This window comes from Pleurodeles waltl, chromosome 8 (assembly GCF_031143425.1).
Source record: "Pleurodeles waltl isolate 20211129_DDA chromosome 8, aPleWal1.hap1.20221129, whole genome shotgun sequence".
Classification (NCBI taxonomy): domain Eukaryota; kingdom Metazoa; phylum Chordata; class Amphibia; order Caudata; family Salamandridae; genus Pleurodeles; species Pleurodeles waltl.
In genome coordinates, this window is record NC_090447.1 from 262,013,256 (window position 1) to 262,035,708 (window position 22,453).

The window sequence follows — 22,453 nt, forward strand, 5'->3', positions numbered from 1 at the left end:
AGTGATGCAGGCAGGCAAGGGGGGGGGGCTCCTCGGGGTAGCCACCACCTGGGCAAGGGAGAGGGCCTCCTGGGGGTCACTCCTGCACTGGAGTTCCTATCTTTCAGGTCCTGGGGGCTGCGGGTGCAGAGTCTTTACCAGGCGTCGGGATCTGGGAAGCAGGCAGTCGCGGTCAGGGGGAGCCTCGGGATTCCCTCTGCAAGCGTCTCTGTGGGGGCTCAGGGGGGGCAACTCTGGCTACTCATGGTCTTGCAGTCGCCGGGGAGTCCTCCCTGAAGTGGACTCTGCAAGATGGAGGATTTCTAAAAGTCAGAGTCACCTCAGCTCAGGTTGCCTTAGGGGCTGTCCTGACTGGCCAGTGACTCCTCCTTGTTTTTCTCATTATCTTCTCCGGCCTTGCCGCCAAAAGTGGGGCCGTGGCTGGAGGGGGCGGGCAACTCCACTAGCTGGAATGCCCTGGGGTGCTGTAACAAAGGGGGTGAGCCTTTGAGGCTAACCGCCAGGTGTTACAGTTCCTGCAAGGGGGAGGTGATAAGCATCTCCACCCAGTACAGGCTTTGTTACTAGCCACAGAGTGACAAAGGCACTCTCCCCATGTGGCCAGCAACATGTCTCGAGTGTGGCAGGCTGCTAAAACCAGTCAGCCTACACGGGTAGTTGGTTAAGGTTTCAGGGGGCACCTCTAACGTGCCCTCTGGGGTGTAGGTTACAATAAAATGTACACTGGCATCAGTGTGCATTTATTGTGCTGAGAAGTTTGATACCAAACTTCCCAGTTTTCAGTGTAGCCATTATGGTGCTATGGAGTTTGTGTATGACAGACTCCCAGACCATATACTCTTATGGCTACCCTGCACTTACAATGTCTAAAGTTTTGCTTAGACACTGTAGGGGCACAGTGCTCATGCACTGGTGCCCTCACCTATGGTATAGTGCACCCTGCCTTAGGGCTGTAAGGCCTGCTAGAGGGGTGACTTATCTATACTGCATAGGCAGTGTGAGGTTGGCATGGCACCCTGAGGGGAGTGCCATGTCGACTTACTCGTTTTGTCCTCACCAGCACACACAAGCTGGCAAGCAGTGTATCTGTGCTGAGTAAGGGGTCCCCAGGGTGGCATAAGATATGCTGCAGCCCTTAGAGACCTTCCCTGGCATCAGGGCCCTTGGTACCAGGGGTACCACTTACAAGGGACTTACCTGGATGCCAGGGTGTGCCAATTGTGAAAACAAAAGTACAGGTTAGGGAAAGAACACTGGTGCTGGGGCCTGGTTAGCAGGCCTCAGCACACTTTCAAATCAAAACTTAGCATCAGCAAAGGCAAAAAGTCAGGGGGTAACCATGCCAAGGAGGCCTTTACTTACAGGTGCTGTGGCGGTGTTTCCTGAGGGGGAGGCTCTGTGGTGGTGTGTGACTATACCTGGGTAACCGACTGTCTGGAGATCTCTAATGGGCCAGGTTGGTCATCCAGCTCCAGGCGACCAGAGCTGCTGTCATCACTGTGGACCTCTTCTGGGGGGGGGGGACTGGATGTTGCTGGCACCTCTTCGTCAGTGACATTGGGTGGGCTACCTGTGGGGATGTAAATACATTGTTATTGTTTCTGCGTGTGACCTATTGTGCATGGGTGTGTTGCCCTCTATGGTTGTAATTGCCCTTGGAGCTTTGCCTTGTGTGAGTTGTTATTTGGTGGGCTAGGTGACTGTCTCTAGTGTGCATGATGTGGTGATAGGTGTCAATGCGGGTCTGTGAGGGATGTCCATGCATTGGTGCTGCATGCAGGGCTTGGTGTTGGGATAAGTGGGTTGTGATGGTGGGGTATGTGGGAGGTGGTAGAGTGATGGGAGTGAGGGTACGGTTGGGGTATGTGATAGCATGCAGGTAAGAGGGTGATAGTAATAGAGATTTGACTTACCCGAGTCCAGTCCTCCTCCTACTCCTGCCAGGCCCTCAGGATGCATGATTGCCAAGACTTGCTCCTCCCATGCTGTAAGTTGTGGGGAAGGAGGTGGGGGTCCACCTCTTCTTGATGTCACCCATTGTTCTTGGGTGCGGTCCCACGGCATTGACCCTGTCCACAATCCTCCCCCAAAGCTCCATCTTCCTAGCAATGAATATCTGCTGTACCTGTGATCCAAATAGCTGTGGCTCTACCCGGATGATTTCCTCCACCATGACCCTTAGCTCCTCCTCAGAGAACCTGGGGTGTCGTTGTGGTGCCATGAGTGTGGTGTGGGTGGTATGTGTGAGGGTGTGTGGGGTGATGTGTTGGGGTGTGTGATGTAAGGTGCGTGTGTGGTGTATAGGTGATGGTGGTATGTGGCTCTGGTTGTGTGGGTGCTCTCATTGTGTCTCTCTCTGTTGGTAATGGTTTGTATTTGTAAAGGGTTGTGGGTAGTGTTGGTGTGTATTTTATAGTGGTGTGGGTGTGGTGTGTGTATGGGTGCGGTGTTGTTTTATTTGAGTATGTTTATTTTGAACAGTGATTTGTGGGTCATAATGATGTGGGCGTAGTTCTGTTGGCATAAAGGTGTGGGTTTGGATACCCCCAGTTTATTACTGACCTTTGGGCTGGCGGACTTGTGCATGTGGCTGTATAGTGACTGATTGGTATGTGTGTGTCATAACCAGGTTGACGGTTGTCTGCCACAGCTGCGTTATGTTGGCGGCAGTTGGCATGGCAGTAAGTGGGATTTACGGCAATGTCATAATGAGGGCCACAGTCTCTCCCACCAAAAAAAGTTAAATAAAAAAGGGCTTTGAGGGCATCCATCCGGGCATGTGGGGGGGGTGCTACGTGCTGTGCCCGGTTCTGCTGCTCAGGTTGGAGCAGTGCCAGATCATGTAGTGTGCAGTGGAGAAAGCAGTTACTTGTTGTGAAAATGAGGTAGGAATGGTGGTGATGTTCTGCTGGGCAGCAGTCAACACAGCTGCAGGCAGCACTGGAATTGGTGTGGCCAAGATGGAGGTGGGCTAGGTTTGTGGCCCAAGAAACTGGAGCCATGTGCCTCCTCCACCTCCTCCTCTAAGGCCACCAGCCGGAGGTATTCAGCCATAATAGCCTCCAGCCTCTGGCGCTACAGCTGGGGAGTTATCTCCTGCCTTGATGGGTGACCCCCAGCAGCAGGAGTAGCTATATCAAGAAAGATTTAAAAAAATGAAAAACACAAACTTTAATGCTCAGTGCAAACAGTTGTTTATATTATACTGGCGCAGTAGCAGAATATTGCTGGTCCCCTAGGGTCATTAGAACTTTTGATGTGATTAGTCACAGGGCCAAGTTTTTCCCACACATGCATAACGTAATGCAACAGTGGATTTTCCAGTCCTGTCACCTCCTGTACTATGCACTCTATACATACAGATAAACCCTAGGTGGGTACAATTCAATTGGGAGTTCACATACAGGAGTATTTGGAAGAGAGAATGCTGGGCTGACAGGAGATGACAGGACTGGAAAATCCCAGGAGGCACTATTACTGTAACTCACAGGACCAGCACAGTGTTCTCTTGTCCAAATACCCTTTGTTCATCTCTCAAATGAAATGTGGTCACCTAGGGGGCGTTCACATATGTATAGTGTCTGTACCACAGGGACTGACAAGACTGAAACTCCCAACAGGAACTGTTTCTATGGCTCCAAATACCAGCCCAGTGTTCAGTGCTACAAATATACTTGGCTGGCAATTCTCAAATGAAGTCTACTCACCTGGGGGAACAACATTCGGATAGTGTGTGTACCACAGGGACTGACAGTTCTGCAAAGGCCAGGAAAGCCCGATGCCTGTGAATCCATCCACTAGCCCAGTGTTCACTGCTACAAATACCCAAGTCTTGCAAGTCTCTAATAAAGTTTACTCACCTGGGGGGTTCACATATATATAGTATATGTGCACTACAGGGACTGACAAGACTGCAACTCCTAGCAGGTAATGTTTCTGTAACTCCAAACACCAGCACATTGTACCCTTGTCCAAATATCCCTGTCTGTCAACTCACAAATGAAGTGTACTCCCCTGGGGAGATGACATTGGTCAGGTGTGTCAAGTACCTAGACTTACCTGACTGCCACTCACAGGAGGCACTGCTACTCTGACAACGAACACCAAAACAGTGTACATACTATCAAAGAGCACAGTTTCCCAACCCCCAATATCAAGTTATTCAGATGTGTGGATATCATTTACATAGTGTGTGTAGTAGAGAGAGTGACAGGACTGCTAAGGCCAGGAGCCTATGTAGCTAACACTCCAGACACAAGCTCAGAGTCCAAATGCAGAAATAGCCATGTCTATGAAATCCCGAATGATGTGTACTCACCTGGGTGGATATAATTTGTGAAATGCTGGGAAGTAGTGGGACAGCAGAAAGCTAACCTTAATAGGCCCTGTCCCACATACTCCAAAATCAAATTCAGTGTTCACTTGTAGAGAAGACCCATGTGAACTCTACACACTTTGGACACTGTACATTTTCAAGTGTGTGTAGTGGAGACAGTGACATGACACTGAATCCCCAGAGGCAATGTTTCTCCAAATATAAAAAAAAAAAACACACCAGTGGTCACTTGATGAAATACCCTTGCCTGATTCACTCCACTGGGAGTGAGCAGCATACAGATCATGCCCAGCTCTGAGATGTGTCTGGCTACCTAGCTCCATCCTGACCTACTAACCCAATATGAAACCATTGAGAGCAGGCAGGACAGCTTACCCAGTGTGCTAAATAATGATCCCAAAGTCTCCAAGAGGCATACCCAGTTTGATATTGACAGCACAACCATTAACACTGCACTAATGACATTTTGAATTCTGTCACATATGCTATAAACTCATTGGTCTGCCTGTATCACATTAATCTAGGCCTCAAAATGGCCAAATACCTACTTGTAACTTGTGACATGCCTTAAGAGCAGTTGGAGAAATCGGAAATGTACTAGATTATGGAGAAGCGGGTCAGTTAAACGCTTCTTTTGTGATGGAATCCACCATATAGGACTAACACGAGGTTTCTAAAAAAACTTCTATGTGACATTACCAGATGCTCTAATTTTGGATAGGAAGTCCTATTGCTACCAGAGATATGATTCACCCCCTATAAAGGGGTAATAGAGTCATTGGATTTAGGACCAAGTTCTCCCCCGGGTGTTTTAACCAGCTACAGTGGATTTACCATGTGCCCTGAAGAAGGTTTATGACCAGCTAGTCATTTGGCACGGAAACACGCGTCCGCACGTCTTCTAGCCAGACTAAGGGGGTTATTACAACTTTGGAGGAGGTGTTAATCCGTCCCAAATGTGACGGATATACCACCGGTCGTATTACGAGTTCCATAGGATATAATGGACTCGTAATACGGCTGGTGGTATATCCGTCACTTTACCGTCACTTTTGGGACGGATTAACACCTCCTCCAAAGTTGTAATAACCCCCTAAGTCACTTGTGTGTCTCTCTTTTTGGATCCCGTATTTCTTATACTGATGGATTTATGAATCTATGGACTTGAAAGACGACTGTTATAGGGAAATAGTCAGTAACATACAACCAATCTCAAGAAATATTATAAGAATTGTAATGAGTTGTAATTGTATATGGTTGATACCTGTAAATTCATTACTGTGCAATACACTTATTAATATTTATGCTTGTGTACAGGTGGGGGACACTAGAGAGACATTGGCCAGGCCTTTGTCTGACCCTTGGGTCAACTTTAGTTTTTAGTGAGTAAGTGTGATGTGAGCATGTTTGTTTGAGAGTGGTAGAGGGTATGTTTTCAGGTTCTATGTTTTTTTAAGTAATGTATAGGATGATATAAAATATATTTTGTTTATCGATCAATTGAATAAATACAATTATGTTTATTAATGTTTCTTTATATATGATGTTTTTGTTTGATGTTTATAAAGTGGGTATGGGGATTCCAGTTTTGGAACCTAGGTAGGATTTGGGTTCTCCCTTTTTTTCAAATACCTAACTTGCCCAGCCACTGTGTGACCTTCATTGGTGGCATATTGACACTCCTAGGCCCTCCCCCAAGGGACAATGTATTTCACATCTCAGCAGCTGTAACAGTCAAGGAAAGCTGTCATGCTCCACAAATGTCATGTCAAAACAACCATTACAATGTGTACGTGTCACAATATGTTTACATCCTAGATGACTCTGTACAAGGTCTCTGTGGGATATCATTTTGAATGATTGGAGGTAGATATCACAATACAACCAGTAAGATGATATCTTTCACATCAACAGGTCGTGCTGTCACTGGCTATACAGAGGTCACTGAAGAGACTGCCACAACCACCCATGATGAAGCCCTCAATGTTGACAACACTAATGAACATTTGGATGTAGAGGACTGTTCTGGCCCATCTGTGCAACCTGGTCAGACACCACCAGTGAGTTTCACTGTGGCTACATCAACACCTCCCAGCCCGGTTGCTTCAATATCACAGGCAAACATGCGCCCCCTAACCTGTGGCCCTAAAACACTGACAACCATCTCATGTCCCTAGTCCAGAATCCTGAGTCGCAAAACAACAACTCTGACAATGATGGTCCAGGAACCAGTGGGAGAGGGCATACTGTGGCAAGGGCAAAGGCCTATGGGGGTAGGGTGTGTGGGAGGGATTTTGTGGGCTAGCAGGGTGAGGCCAGTGGGGATGCACCTTGCCAGGGCACCATCAGCCATGTCTTGGGTCTATCAAAAGTCCCATGGTGTGATGGGCTAGGTACTAACTGAACTCCATGAAATGAAGCAGCTACAGAAAGAATTCGTGCAGGGAGTGAGTGCACAGTGGAAGGACCACATTCCCAACATGGCCTCCCTAACAGGGGTGCTGAGGTCCATCAACACAACCCTGAGCAGAGATCAACCTCAAGACTCCATCCTCCCTTCGGCATGTCTACACCTGGCACCTAAACATCAGTGCCACCCAGTGCAATAGAGGCCCTGCCAGCCGAAGGACCCACCTCAGACACCGCTGCCTCTGAAGCAGCAAATCACCCCTGCAAGCAAGCGGAGACATCCAGCAAAGTGTCTGGGAGGTGTTGATGGCAAGACACCTACCACTGTCATCAAGTGACCTCTTCCCAAATGATCTCCTTTGTGTGTCGCAGGTTCACTCTTTTGACTGTTCCTCAATCACCTTCCATTTCCAATGGGAGGAGCACACTGGACATTGGCCTTACACTCCTGTGGTATCTACTACAATGATTTCACCCACCATGACTGAACGTTTCACTATTCTGTTCTGCCATGTACCATTTTTTTGTTCTATTCACAAATTTAGAGTTAATACCACCCATCACAAGGTTTGTGTCTGCTTGCTTCTGTTCCAAATTTTTCTATGTTTAGATGTAAGACCATGTGAAGCAAATGATGAAGACACAAGATACTAGTGCATGGAGGGATGTGCTACAGGTACAGTCTCCTGCTAAGGATTACAACCAACACACACAACACATTGGTACAAGTATCTTGTCACACTAAACATTTTATTCTACTGTACAGCACATAGGTTGTCGAAATGTCTTGAATGACAGCCAAGAATTGGTGGCTCAAAATGTGTTAAGGTACACAGACCAAGGTGCAGCCTCCCAGACCACGGAAGGAAGGGCCTTGTCAGACATTGTCCGGTAAAATACGCAAACTGAAAAGTGGATGGTGACACCAGCTTGAGCCTTATCTCATACCCCACCAAAGCAATACAACATCACATACCCCAAGGTACAGACAGAGGGCAGTATAGCAGTCCCTGATCGCAGGCACCTCCTGATCCAATGACCATGCATCCGTTGGTATGACACAAACATATGTCAGTGTTCTGTCACAGGAACTGTAGCCTGCAATATGAAACATATCTACAGCTACATACAGGTCATGCAAGAAGAGTGAATAGCCTATGCAAAGGGTGAATGGCTTGCATGCACATGATGACAACAGATTTAATGGCCACATGATCACACACATGAAGCAATTGGCCCACCACAGCGCACTAAACAAGTATAATCTGTACTTCAGACCTTCCACCTAAACACTGTCCAAGTTGCCTGGCACAGGTCTCATACACCCCAAATCTGTGACCTACATTATCTGGAACAATCCATGTGCACTTCCACTGTCACAACAGCATCAGAAACCTGTCAATGTCACAGCTCTGAAATGCCCACATGAGGATGTCATGGTGAAGGTACCTGGACAAAGACAAAACAAGGGGTATGTGCTTTAAAAATTCATATTACCCAATTCATATGGAAAGCATCTGGAAAGGAACTAACATTGCAATGAGACTGGCACAAAAGATGCAGCTACATCAAGGTTGGGATATGTAATAGACTAACAAAACCCTTCATGCACCACTTGGCTGAACATTGCAGAACAATAGCTCTCCAGTTCTTACAAAAATACTCTATAACACATTCTAGCAACTACAGTTCTTCGTACAGTTACAGTCATTATGTTGCATGACATACATATTCTCAAGAAAAGTAGTTATTGATGTGATTTCTTGCAATTCAGCTCCCTCCTCTTAACTACTGTCATACTCACTCTGCATTTCATGAGTCTCACCCAATGTAATTGCAGGCTGCCCCTCCTCTGGGATGTACAGGATATTCCTCCGCAGGACAAAGTTGTGGAGCATGCAGCATGCCACAGTGATCTTACATACTTTTTCGGGTTAGTTGAGGAGAGCTTCACCAGTCTGCTCCAGACAGCAAAATCTGGCCTTCGGGAGCCCAAAGCCCGCTCCACTACCTGCTGTGTTCTTGCGTGGGCCTCATTGAAGTGGACTACCCCTGGCATTGATGGATTCCTTACTGCCGTCAACAACCATGGACAGGTTAGATATGCAGAGTCTCCTGTTTAGGAATGGGACATATGTGCAGCAATTAGTCCCTCAACAGAATTGTGCCATCAGACATTGCACACACACAAACAGGACAGATGTGACTTAGCAAACAGCCAGGCTCTCTCTGGGTACAGTAGTGACATCAACTGGGGATCGTGCAGTTCCACATAATGAAGGAATCATGGACTGAACCAGGTGACCTGGCACAGCCCCAGGGAATGTATAGGTCTGCCAAACATACAACTTGAACGTTGATGGAATAGAAGTTCCTTTTGTTGCAGTATACTTGTTCATTGGTATGCAGTGGGACCAAGCCAACATGTGGGCCATCAATAGCCCCCACCACATACAAAACTATAAAAGTCAGCCTTCACATGGGCTAAATCCTCACGTCTGGGAAACTGGGTGCAGTTGTCAATATATTTCAACATTGCTAATAGGACATCCTTCAACACCAGACTGAAAATGCTTTGGGACATTCCAGCAGCTAGGGCCACAGTATGTTGGATGGACCCTGTGGCTAGGAAGTGCAATACTGACATGACCTGGACAATGGGTGGTATACTGGTTGGATAACTATTAGATGGTATCAGATCTGGCTCCAACTGATGACATAAGTCCACTAATATTGCTGATTCAGACGATATAGGAGTATGGCGGGCTGTTCTTCCATGCTCTGAAGGTCTGGAAGCGGATGGTAGACAGGTAGTTGACACATCCTCCCTCTCCCTGGGTAGCTACATACGCCAAGAAATGAGTTCTGACATTAGTCATTGTATCCCGAGCTTTATATATGATGCATGTCGATGATAACATGTGACAAGACAATGTAGTAGGGAGGGACATGGCAACCAGTACACATCACAGCTGCTAATGACCCAAGGGTCACATGTAACCCTGGACCTAACTCAAAGATGTGCATCACACATGCCCCTCCAAATGTGACTGGGTATCCTAACCGCTAAATGGACCTTTAATGGGTTGGACTGTGCCCCACTGTAATATTACATCTGTGCCCTGAAACATTCTACAAAGGTGTTTGAGTAGTAGGACCTACATGACAAGACACGATTAGCATGCATGTGAGGTCAAAACAACAGTTTAAGAGGTCTGACACAGTTTATGAAGCCCAATACCGCATATCAGGCCTCTAAAATGGCAGATGCCTTACCTACTCCACTGGACATTAGGAGCCGCCCACGGCCGCTCGTGGAAGTCATCATGTCGGTAGGCAGTTGCAACTGCTGCGGGCACAGCCATAGGCTAATGTTGTTGTCAGTGGCGGTTGCGGGCCAATGGCTGTGTCCACCAGTGGTGACAACCATGTACGTAGCAGACGTGACCGCCGTGTTCTGCAGATTCCCTTGCTTGACTTCTTGCACTGCTGCCAGCAAGACCTTTACCATCTGAACTGCTGTGTATCACCTCTTTGAGCAATCATACCACATCCAGCATGTGATAGGGCCCATGCCTTCTCTCCAGAGGAGCTGGAGAGTCTTGTGACTGAGGTCATACCCATGTATGAACAGCTCTATGGTGAAACTAGAGGAGCAGGTAAGTTCCTCATGTGCACATTTTTCTACGTACTTCACCATCCTTTCCTTCCTCACAGGCTAGATTGCTAGTCTTTCATGATAGTATGTTCATTCTGACATGTGCCTAATAGGGAATGTTTTCACTTCGTGTGCATCCATAATAATGCCTAGGCTTTCCTGAGGGTATGTTTACTGCAACCTGTGCATTTATGGTAATAGTGACAACCTGACTACTGCCTATGTTGCAGGATAACTAGTAATCTATATGTTTCATGTGACTACTGCTGGCTTTTGCAGAGTAATAGTAATGTGTAATGTTATGACAACTGCTTGGGTAGCAGATTATTTCTGACATGTGCTTGGTCTAATGATGTTGTGCACAATACAGTTTATTTTCATATAACTTGGTGTGGTGTTTCCTTTGTGGTGGGGATAGTGTGTCGTGTGTTGTGTGTGTTGTGCAATCTCTTTACACATTGCTTCCGGGATAGGCCTGACTGCTTGTGCCAAGCTACCCAGGGTGTGAGCAGGGGTTATATTGGGTGTGTAACTCCCTCACCCTGCCGAGAGTGGGTAGGTTCTGCCTGGCTTAGGGGCATACCATAGCCAACCAGCAATCCTATTTCTATCAGTCTGGGTCATTGTGTATGTTGGAATCTGACATCCAGAAGCTAGTTCAACATATCATGGGTGCTGGTGCCTCACTGCAGTCTGTAATGTGAAGGTGTCCAACATACATGTGACAGGGCTTACATTGTATTACACGTATGCAGTTATAGATCACTACTTTCCCTTGGTAAGTGGGGAATGTCCATTGACTTGATTTATGTGCCCTCACTGTTGCCAACATTCCTTGTGCCTACATGTCAGCATGAGTCCCTTTCAGCCACAGTCCAATATCTATACTCTGGTCCATGGTGAGTTCAAGGTCCGTAAGTAGTCTATTGACAGTAAAGGGGTCTTCCTCACAGTCCATCATTGACAAAAGCTTGATCGTATCATTAATCTTTTGAATTGTTAATACATTCAATATAGGTGTCTCTGCCCTGTTTTTTATTTAGGTTGATGCAGGAAAAAAATGTAGATAAAAAATACTTATTACTGGTTTCCACCAAGAATCTGGGAAACTGCATAGTATTTTGAGGAAACACTGGCATCTGCTTACATCTGACACATTGCTTCAACCTTATATCACATCATACCCCAGTATTACTTTTCGTAGGGGTTTGACACTAGAAAATATAATGAGTCCCACCTATCCCATTCCAAAAACAAATAGATCCTGGCCATCGGAGAGTACTATAGGCTTTCATAAGTGTGGTTATTGTAATATGTGTACATGGGCAGTGGACAACATACTAAGATTTTGTTGTGGTAATAAATCAACTTTGTTATATGGGTTTCTTTCTTTACCGGTCTTTATTATACTTTGATTGTATATGTATTTCAAGGAAACTTTCTTTTCATCCCCCAAATATTATTTAGTGGTTGTACAGGGAGTGCAGAATTATTAGGCAAGTTGTATTTTTGAGGATTAATTTTATTATTGAACAACAACCATGTTCTCAATGAACCCAAAAAACTCATTAATATCAAAGCTGAATATTTTTAGAAGTAGTTTTTAGTTTGTTTTTAGTTTTAGCTATGTTAGGGGGATATCTGTGTGTGCAGGTGACTATTACTGTGCATAATTATTAGGCAACTTAACAAAAAAAAAATATATACCCATTTCAATTATTTATTATTACCAGTGAAACCAATATAACATCTCAACATTCACAAATATACTGTATATTCAAGCTTTAGGTGGACTTCTTAGTAGGAAGATCATTTTTTTGGGAAATGCACTGTTTCATGATGGCTACTAGTCGTTGTTACTTTTACTTGAGACTTTTTCATTAGTAGCACAGTATTTAAGGAGTTTTAAGATGACGTCAAGAGCCCATGCCCTGTGCATAAAGACCCAATAAGATTTTGAGAAAGGGGCAGTTTTCATATGGACATGATGAACATGCCAATGGAACTTTGGAGCTGGTTTTAATGATACCTGCTCCCACATTTAACATTGTATCTAGATGCTAGTTTTTTGTGTTCAGTTACTCAATTCCATTTTATTTTCTGGTTGGTTGGGCAGTCATAATTCTGTATGTCTAATTGAATTTCTATATTTGTTGCCGGATTTATTAATGGCTGAGTCACATATGGTGTTGCCTCTCTTTGTAGAGGTGGTATGTATGGAGGGCAACATATATTTGTGCATTAGAACACCCTGCTGGCACTGATCTCAGTGAAGGGTATTATTGTCTATGTGTACATTGTCTATGTAATTGATTACATACTATTATACTGTTTAGGGTGCTGAAACTTGTATGACCCCATGACATTACAATGTTTTTCTTGAAAGTGCATATATATTCCTATTTTAAGGTAAATTTTTCATTCACTCACTTGGTATGGCCCTTTTTGGCCATTTATGCCTGGCACAGGGGATTTTTAGGCCTGAGGAAGTGAGAGGCCTGACTCCCACTGCAACACAACACATGTTGGCTAACTGTAGGAAGCGATTATCATTGTGTATGAAAGACTGTCTATAAGAAGAATTGACTGAAGCATTGTGGAGCGAATAAAAGGGACATCAGAACCATTATGACTCCTCATTGGATGTATTTTGCCCTAAGATATCCATAACTCAAGCCCTGACCATTCATAGTTGTCTCATCAATAATTTTATTGCAAAGGTTGCAGTGACAATATGAAAGATGGCATAGAATAATTCATCAATTATATAATATGCGCAGTAATTAGCTGTGCAGGTTGAAGATGCAAGTTATAGTTGGATTAGGGCGAGAGTTTTATTTACTTGAAAGAACTATAACTGCCGAATTTCTATGGTTTTGTACGAGTGAATTCAGAACCTAATTATAACCTATGGTTTTTTGTGAATTTCTCTGGATTTTTTAACGTATAATAATTTTTATTGCTATACTTGAATCCATGCCCGCAGGGCATGGCCTTTGGCCATGCACGGTTGTGGTTGCCCACAGGGCTTGGCCAGGCCCTAAGGCCAACCTCCTATAAGCACCCAGCCTTGCACCATGCATATTCTTCTTCCCTGTGCATTAAGTGTTGCCTGCAAGAACTGGCCTGCAGCTAGTCCCTGCAGCAAACCCCCCTTACCCCCAACCCGATTCTGTGCATTGCCCTTTGTGCATGCACTGCGGAAGTTGCCCGCTGCCTCTTTGGGTGTGAGAATAGTTATTAGAGGCTGTAGCTGGGTGTAAGAGTGACTGTCAGAGTATGGCCCTCATTCTGACCCTGGCGGTCGGTGATAATGCGGCGGCCAAGCCGCCAACAGGCCGGCGGTCCAAAATATGCAATTCTGACCCTGGCGGGAACCGCCAACACAGCCCGCCGCATTAACACTCCGCCCGCCACGGCGGAACAAACAAACAGCGCGGCGGTCCCCGCCAACAGCCAGGCGGCAGACAATGTACCGCCCACCCTATCACGACCCACCAATCCGCCACCTTTTCCGGGGCGGGAGCACCGCCGATAAAAACACGGCGGAAACAGACTACGAACGGGAAAACGCTCACCTCTACGCACTCCACGCGAGATTCCGGCAGTATGGAACCCGAGTTGCAGGTCATCCCCGCACTCCTATACCTGCTCATATACCAGGAGCACGCCCGGCGGCGCGGAAGACATCGGTGAGTACTGCACCTACGACACAGGGGAGGGAAAAGATTACCGGCACACACCCACCCACCCATACCCACTACAACACACACATCAATGCATTCCCACAGATCACTGTCACAACCCACAAACCCCCCCCCCGAAATAATGCAAAGACCAAAAGAAGAGATCATAAACGGGCAGATATATTGAAATATGGACACCAGTAATCCCAATAAATAAATAAACAATGTACAAAATATATACAGCTACTAAATGTAGTCCAACCACTGTCCGTGGACCACAGGGGTCCTGTGCAAAGGGGCAAGGCCCAGTCCCACGACAAGAACTCCACGGAGAGAACACTGCAGGGGCATCAGAAAGAAAATAGGACAGGCACCTCAGGGGGAAGGGAAGGGGGGGCACCTCAGCCACTTGAGTACACGACGCCAGATCCACGAGGGGACTCCATGACCACTGGGCCATCCTGGGGAGTGCAAAGCCACAGTCCATACAGTCCATACAGTGGGTGGCCTGCCCACTGGGCCATCCTGGGGAGTGCAAAGCCACAGTCCATACAGTCCATACAGTGGGTGGCCTGCCCACTGGGCCATCCTGGGGAGTGCAAAGCCACAGTTCATACAGTCCATACAGTGGGTGGCCTGCCCACTGGGCCATCCTGGGGAGTGCAAAGCCACAGTCCAAACAGTCCATAACAGACCCCACTGCCACTGGAGGAGGCATGTTGGCCAGAGGACATCCTGCAGCCCTGCCCGAGATAGATCCTGCCCTGCCACGTCTGCCAAAGGGCCAGCGGTTCTTGCCTGGAAGGGCCCAGTTCAGCGCTTCTTGCCTTGAAGGGCCCAGTTCAGCGCTTCTTGCCTTGAAGGGCCCAGTTCAGCGGGTCTTGCCTTGAAGGGCCCAGTTCAGCGGTTCTTGAGACGGCGGGCCCAGTTCAGCGGTTCTTGAGACGGCGGGGCCCAGCGGAGCGGTGCTTGAGACGGCGGGGCCCAGTTCAGCGGTTCTTGAGACGGCGGGGCCCAGTTCAGCGGTTCTTGAGACGGCGGGGCCCAGCGGAGCGGTGCTTGAGACGGCGGGGCCCAGTTCAGCGGTTCTTGAGACGGCGGGGCCCAGTTCAGCGGTTCTTGAGACGGCGGGGCCCAGCGGAGCGGTGCTGGAGACGGCGGGGCCCATTTCAGCGGTTCTTGAGACGGCGGGGCCCAGTTCAGCGGTGCTGGAGACGGCGGGGCCCAGTTCAGCGGTGCTGGAGACGGCGGGGCCCAGTTCAGCGGTTCTTGAGACGGCGGGCCCAGTTCAGCCGTTCTTGAGACGGCGGGGCCCAGCGGAGCGGTTCTTGAGACGGCGGGGCCCAGTTCAGGGGTTCTTGAGACGGCGGGGCCCATTTCAGCGGTTCTTGAGACGGCGGGGCCCAGTTCAGCGGTGCTGGAGACGGCGGGGCCCAGTTCAGCGGTGCTGGAGACGGCGGGCCCAGTTCAGCGGTTCTTGAGACGGCGGGGCCCAGTTCAGCGGTTCTTGAGACGGCGTGGCCCAGCGGAGCGGTTCTTGAGACGGCGGGGCCCAGTTCAGCGGTTCATGAGACGGCGGGGCCCAGCGGAGCGGTGCTTGAGACGGCGGGGCCCAGTTCAGCGGTTCTTGAGACGGCGGGGCCCAGTTCAGCGGTGCTGGAGACGGCGGGGCCCAGTTCAGCGTTGCTGGAGACGGCGGAGCCCAGTTCAGCGGTTCTTGAGAAGGCGGGGCCCAGTTCAGCGGTTCTTGAGACGGCGGGGCCCAGTTCAGCGGTTCTTGAGACGGCGGGGCCCAGTTCAGCGGTTCTTGAGACGGCGGGTCCCAGTTCAGCGGTTCTTGAGACGGCGGGGCCCAGTTCAGCGGTGCTTGAGACGGCGGGGCCCAGTTCAGCGGGGCTTGAGACGGCGGCCGGTCTATGGCCAACTGCTCATTGCCTGGTGGTGCCCTCCTGGGCAGCGGGGATGGTGCTCCTTCAATGCCCACCTGTGCTGTGGGTCGTGGGGCCCTCCTGGCCAGCTGGGCTGGGTCCTCCCTGGGCAGCGGATATAGGGGTGGTGGGCTCCTCCTGGGCAGCAGGCCTGCTGCCTGACCTCTCCGACTTGCTGCCCTTGCCCTCCTTAGTCGGGAGTCTGTGGCCCTTTCCTCCCTTTGGAGCTGTGGCTGGTGACTGTCTCTGGGTGGTGTCCGGGGGGGATGTAGAAGCCGGGCTCCTGCGGCGCCCCTTCCGCCTTCTGCTCCTCTTCCCAGGGGGTGGGCTGGCTGTCCCCTTGCTGCTGGGCGAAGATCCAGACATGCGGGCTGGTGGGCTCCAATACCCCTGCACCCTTGTCAAGGGGGCTGCAGGGCTGGTGGTGGCTGAGGTGCTCTTCTTACCCCGACGAGAAGGAGGGGGGGGCTCAGGGTCAGGAAAGAAGTTAGCAGTGGCGAGGAAGAGTTTCTTGGGACAATGGAGAGTGGTAGGTACAGTGGGAATGGGAGTGGAGGGAGAGGATGTGGTTGTAGGTGAGTCACGTTTGCTGTCTTTGGGTGCAGGTGCAGGAGGGATAGGCTGTCGTGAGGTGGATGGCTGTTGGGTGGGTGGGTGGCTGCGTTTGTGTGGTGTGGAAGAGGGGGTGACAGACACAGTGGGAGAGGACACAGGGGACGTGTAAATGGCAGTGGGGGTGGTGACTGCACGTGTGCGGACTGGAGTGGAGGGTGTGCTGGTGATGGAAACACTGGCTGATGGTGAGGTGAATGGAGGTGTGAGTGTAGACGTCACAGGGAGGGAGGAGGGCGACGAGGAGGTGGGGGTCACAGAGGTGGTAGTGACTGTTGGCATGTCTGCATCGGAATGTTGCGTGTGTGAATGTCTGCGTGATCTGTGGTGCTTATGTTTGGATGAGCTTCTCTTGGGTGTTGAGGTGTGTGCAGGCTGGTCTGATGTTGTGGGTGGGACAGGCAGAGGAACAGGAGACTGGGAGGAGGGAGTTAGTAGAGGGAGGCAGGAGACAGGGACAATGGCTGCCGTCAGTGCTGAGGCCAGAGCCTGGAACGATCGCTGATGGGCAGCCTGACCCTCTCCACCCCCTGGATGGCATTCAAAAGGGTAGTCTGCCCAACAATGAGCGTTCGGAGGAGGTCAATGACCTCCTCACTTAGGGCAGCGGGGGTAACAGGGGCAGGGCCTGAGGTGCCTGGGGCGAAGGAGATGCCTGGCTTCCTGGCAGAGCGGGCACGGGGCGAACGCTGAGGGGCTGCTGGGAGGGCGGAGATGGTGCACTGGGTGGCGGCTGTACCTGTAATGGCGGGGGGCACGGATGGTGCCACCCCCGCAAGGGAGCTCCCTTCCGAGGACGTGTCCGTGTCGCTGCAGGGTCCAGTCGTCCCCGTTGTGGAGCTCCCCTCGCCCTCCGTCTCACTGGTCCAGTCTGACTCTGTGGCATGGCCCTCCTGGGCCATGTGAGATGCAGCTCCCTCCTGCCCCGATGCCACTTCTCCTCCGCCTGATGATGCTGATGCACACAAGCACAGAAAGACAAACAAAAAGGGGGGGGGGAGAGAGAAATAAAGGGATATTGAGTACATGGATCTCCGGTACAGTTAGCGGACATGACAGACACAGATGCCCCCTGCACTAAGTTGCGCACTTGGGGTCCGCTACGCATTCCGTGGAACATGCCCTACACGCCTAGAGTTGACAACTGCACCCATGGATGACACGGCCCAGGGATGGCTGTACTGACAAACTACTGAGGGTGGTGGCTGGGGACACAGGGGCTTACGGGGGTGCCCAGCCTACAGATATCGCCCTGGCCTAGGGGGACCCACAGCCCTACTCCCCCACCCAGACACCTCCACTGCGCGACAACAGAGTAGATAATGCTTGTACTCACCCCCTTGTGTCTGCTGTGCTGCCCTCACGCACCCATCCAAATCAGGGTAGGCCACCGCCAGGATCCGGAACATCAGGGGGGTCAGTTGACGGCAGGCACCCCGCCTACGTTGGGAGGCCATCCCCAGCAGAGACTCGGCGGTCTTCTTGGTCCCGCGGCGGATGTCCTCCCACCTCTTGCGGCAGTGGGTGCCCCGTCGATGGTGGACCCCCAGGGTCCGGACTTCCTTGGCGATGGCACGCCAAATCCCGATCTTCTCATGGGCGCGGACCTATGTGACACGTACAGGGAGGGAGAAATACCACGTTCAAGTTTGTCTGCATTTTCGTTGCCAGTGGCCCAACGCCCCCCATCCCCGCAAGGCCCCCCGCCAGCCCCGACATGCCCCCCCATCCCCGCCAGGCCCCCCGCCAGGCCCCCAAGCCAGGCCCAACGCCCCCCATCCCCGCCAGGCCCCCCGCCAGGCCCCCCGCCAGCCCCAACATGCCCCCCCATCCCCGCCAGGCCCCCCGCCATGCCCCCCACCAGGCCCAACATGCCCCCCAACCCCGCCAGGCCCCCCGCCTGCCCCAACATGCCCCCCCATCCCCGCCAGGCCCCCCGCCATGCCCCCCACCAGGCCCAACATGCCCCCCATCCCCGCCAGGCCCCCCGCCAGCCCCAACATGCCCCCCCATCCCCGCCAGGCCCCCCGCCAGGCCCCCAAGCCAGCCAGTGGCCCCAAATCCAAATTGAATTAAACTCACTTGTTGGTCTGGAGGACCGTAGAGTAGCGCATACTGAGGGAGGACCCCATCCACAAGTTTCTCCAACTCCTCTCCAGTGAAGGCAGGGGCCCTTTCCCCAGGCGCAGCAGCCATTGTCCCTTCCAGACCGAGGTCACAGCAACACTTGCAGTATAGGTCCTCTCCTGTGAAAGTTCAAGTCGCAAGTGGATAAGTAGATAGAAAATGGCGGTCACGTCCGCGGCGGTGCGTACCGCGGCGGTGCATCCCGCCACCGCCGGCGCCCTTCGCCATTGGCTCCTGAAACCCATAGGCTTCAATGTTAACCAATGCGGCTTCGCGCCGCGGTCTTCGCCCGCCGCCCGCCGCGGTGTGCCACGCCAGCGCATTGACCTCACATCCCATTGTCACACTTCACAGGTCAGGCAGCCGCCATTTCCAGGGCCCACATGGCTCAATTTCAACTGCGTCACACAGGCCTAGGCCTTGCATAGCCACTCAGACACGCCATTCACTGCATAGAGAATCGTTTACTGTGCTAGCTGTGAGTACGTACCTGTGGGTTGCTTGACTGTGTGCTCCATGTTGTCCTTCCTAGGCACCGTCCGCTGGGTTTGGCGAGGAGACGGATGAATCCTCCCGTGTACCGACCGCTGGTGGACCTGTCGACAATGGAAGAACGCCACATTATCCTGACCTACCGTCTTAACCGTGCCACTATACATGAACTGTGTGCCCAGCTGGAGCCCGACCTGATGTCCCCCATCCGCCAACCCACAGGGATTCCCCCTCTGGTGCAGGTCATGTCAGTACTCCATTTCTTGGCAAGTGGTTCATTTCAGACAACAGTGGGAATTGCTTCTGGGATGTCTCAGCCCATGTTTTCGAAGGTGTTATCCAGAGTGTTGTCTGCCCTGATGAAATACGTGAGGAGCTACATCATTTTCCCTGAGGTGGGCGAATTGGCTGCAATAGGACACAGGTAACAATTCAAAGATAATTTAGTAAATGTGAACTACTCTCCTGCATCTCTGCTGCCTGTCTATTTGCCCCAGTGTATGATGACTGAGTTGTGGCTTTTCCCTCCCTATTTCAGATCTGGGGTCCCCACTACGAGTCCTGTGCTTCGTTTCCCCATGGACTACAGCTTTGTGGCAGCTGTTTGTTGACTTCACTATGTACAAGGACATATTTGCACTGTCATGTCAATTACAATATATTGAAATCACAGCCAGACTCCAGATAGTTTTGTGCAAAATAGGTGTTTATTTAAGTGCTCAAAATGGGATGGGTGGTTTCAAGTGGGTGGGGGCTATGGTGAAGGAATGTCCATGGCAGAGTCCAGAGTAACAGTCACACAGGTGCATTGTCCAGAGGCCTGTGGAGAGATGGAGCATGGGCAGTTCAAGGATGGACAGGGTGACAATGTGGGACAGTGGGATGACATCAGGTGGTATCCATTGCTGCCGGGGGTCTTGACATCCTACTCTGTCTTCTTGCGAGATCTCAGGGCCCTCTTGCGGGGTGGTTCTTCTCCTGCAGGAGGTGGGGGTCTGGTGGGCTGCGGCTGTGCGGGGGCCTCCTGTCCACTAGCGCCAGCGGAGGTGGTTGGCTGTTCTTGGTCCAGGCTAGTGGCAGGGGCCCTTGGGTGTTGTTGAGTATCCGTCCTGGTGTTGACGAGGTCCTGCAGCAGCCCTACCATGGTAACCAGGGTGGAGGTGAGGGCTCTGATGTCCTCCCTGTACCCCCGATAGTGTTCCTCCTGCAGTACCTGGATCTCCTGGAACCGGGCCAGTACCGTCGCCATCGTCTCCTGGGAGCGGTTGTATGCTCCCATGATGGTGGTGAGGGCCTCGTGGAGAGTGGGTTCCCTGGGCCCGTCCCCCCCCTGTCGCACAGCTGCCCTCCGAGTTGCCCTGTTTCCCTGGGCCTCTGCCCCCTGGCCGGTGTGCCCACTACAACTGCCCCAGGTCCCTGTTGTTGTTGGGGTGGTGGGTTATCCTGGGTGCCCTGTAGTGGTAGACACACCGCAGATTGACGCGCCCTGGAGACAGAGGCATGGGCCCGCTGGGTGGGAGCTGTGCTGGTGTTCCCAGAGGGGTTTGGGTCTGTAGTGGCCTGGGCCTGTGTGAGGGGAACCGACTGTCCAGAGGTCCCCGATGGTCCGGGCTGGTCATCGGTGTCCAGGTCGACAGAGCTGCTGTCATCGCTGACGGCCTCTTGGGTGGGGGGTGTGGAGAATTCTGGGCCCTCCGCGGCGGTGTGTTGACGGTCGGGTCCTGCAGGGGTATAGAGGTATGGTTATAGTTTCAATGTGTGGCATATGGGTGTATCTGTGGGTTCCCGTGTCCCCAAGTGCTGGCATTCGTGTGTGGGGGCTTTGGTGAGGGTGGCTTGTGGGGGGGATGTGTATATGCATTGGGCATGCTTTGGTGATGGGTGTCCATGCTTAGTGGACGCATGCAGGCCTAGGTTTTGGGATGTGTGGGTTGTGATGGTGAGACATTGGCAGGGAATAGGTGTGCTGGTGGTGGGGGTGAGGATGGTGGTGGGGGTGAGGGTGGGGGTGAGGATGGGGGTGGGGGTGAGGGTGGGGTTCGAGGATGGGGGTGAGGGTTGGGGTATGATTTGGCATGCAGGTGGGGGGGAAGCAGTAGTGAAGCTTCAACTTACCAGTATCCATTCCTCCGCCGACTCCTGCGAGGCCGTCAGGATGCAGGATGTTCAAGACTTCCTCCTCCCATGTTGTAAATTGTGGGGGTTGACGTGGGGGTCCTCCGCCAGTCTTCTGCACGGCGATGTTGTGCCTGGATACCATGGAACGCACCTTCCCCCGTAGGTCGTTCCATCGCTTCCTGATGTCTTCCCGATTTCTGGGGTGCTGTCCCACAGCGTTGACCCTGTCGACAATCCTCTGCCATAGCTCCGTCCTCCGGGCAATGCTGGTGTATTGTATCTGTGTGCCGAACAGCTGGGGCTCTACCCGAACGATTTCCTCCACCATGACCCTGAGTTCTTCGTCTGAGAAGCGGGGGTGTCTTTGGGGTGCCATGGGGTGGTGTGTATGATGTGTGGGGTGGAGTATGTGTAGTTAAGTGTGTTGAGTGTGGTGGTGTGTGTTGTTTTGTGTGTGGATAGTGTGTGGGTGATGGTGTGGAGTGGCTGTGGCTGCTAGTTTGTGGATGGTGGTGTCTCGCTCTGGCCTTCTTTCAGAATTTTTTGGCGTAGGGGTTTGTGGGTGATGTGGGTGTGTGTTTTATATTGTATTGTGTGTGTGGGAGTGGTGTGTGTATGTGTATCAGGTGTGTGGAATTCAAATCGGCCAATGTGGCTGAGTTTTGTTCGTTTGTGTGTATTCTGACCGCGGCCAATGGAATACCGCGTTTGAATGACCGCCGCGTGGATTCGTGGGTCGTAATGGCATGGGCGTATTTCTGTTGGCGTGACGGTGGAGGTTTTGTCACCTCCACTTTTCCGCCGACCGCTGGTCTGGCGGTCTGTTGTGGCTGTCGGATTTTCGGAGGTTTGCCTTCTGCGGGTCAGAATGACCGTGGCGGGTTTCCGCGACCGCGGCGGGATTATGGAGGATTTCTGACCGGCGGTAGGCGCCTTTTACCGCCGAGGTCAGAATGACCACCTATATGTCTTGGTGTGAGAGTGCATACATCAATATTTTAGTAATAAACAATTGAAAACCCACTTGATGAATTCAGAGTTATTTATTGAAATCCATTTCCAACAGAAATTGTATACTATTGTGCAG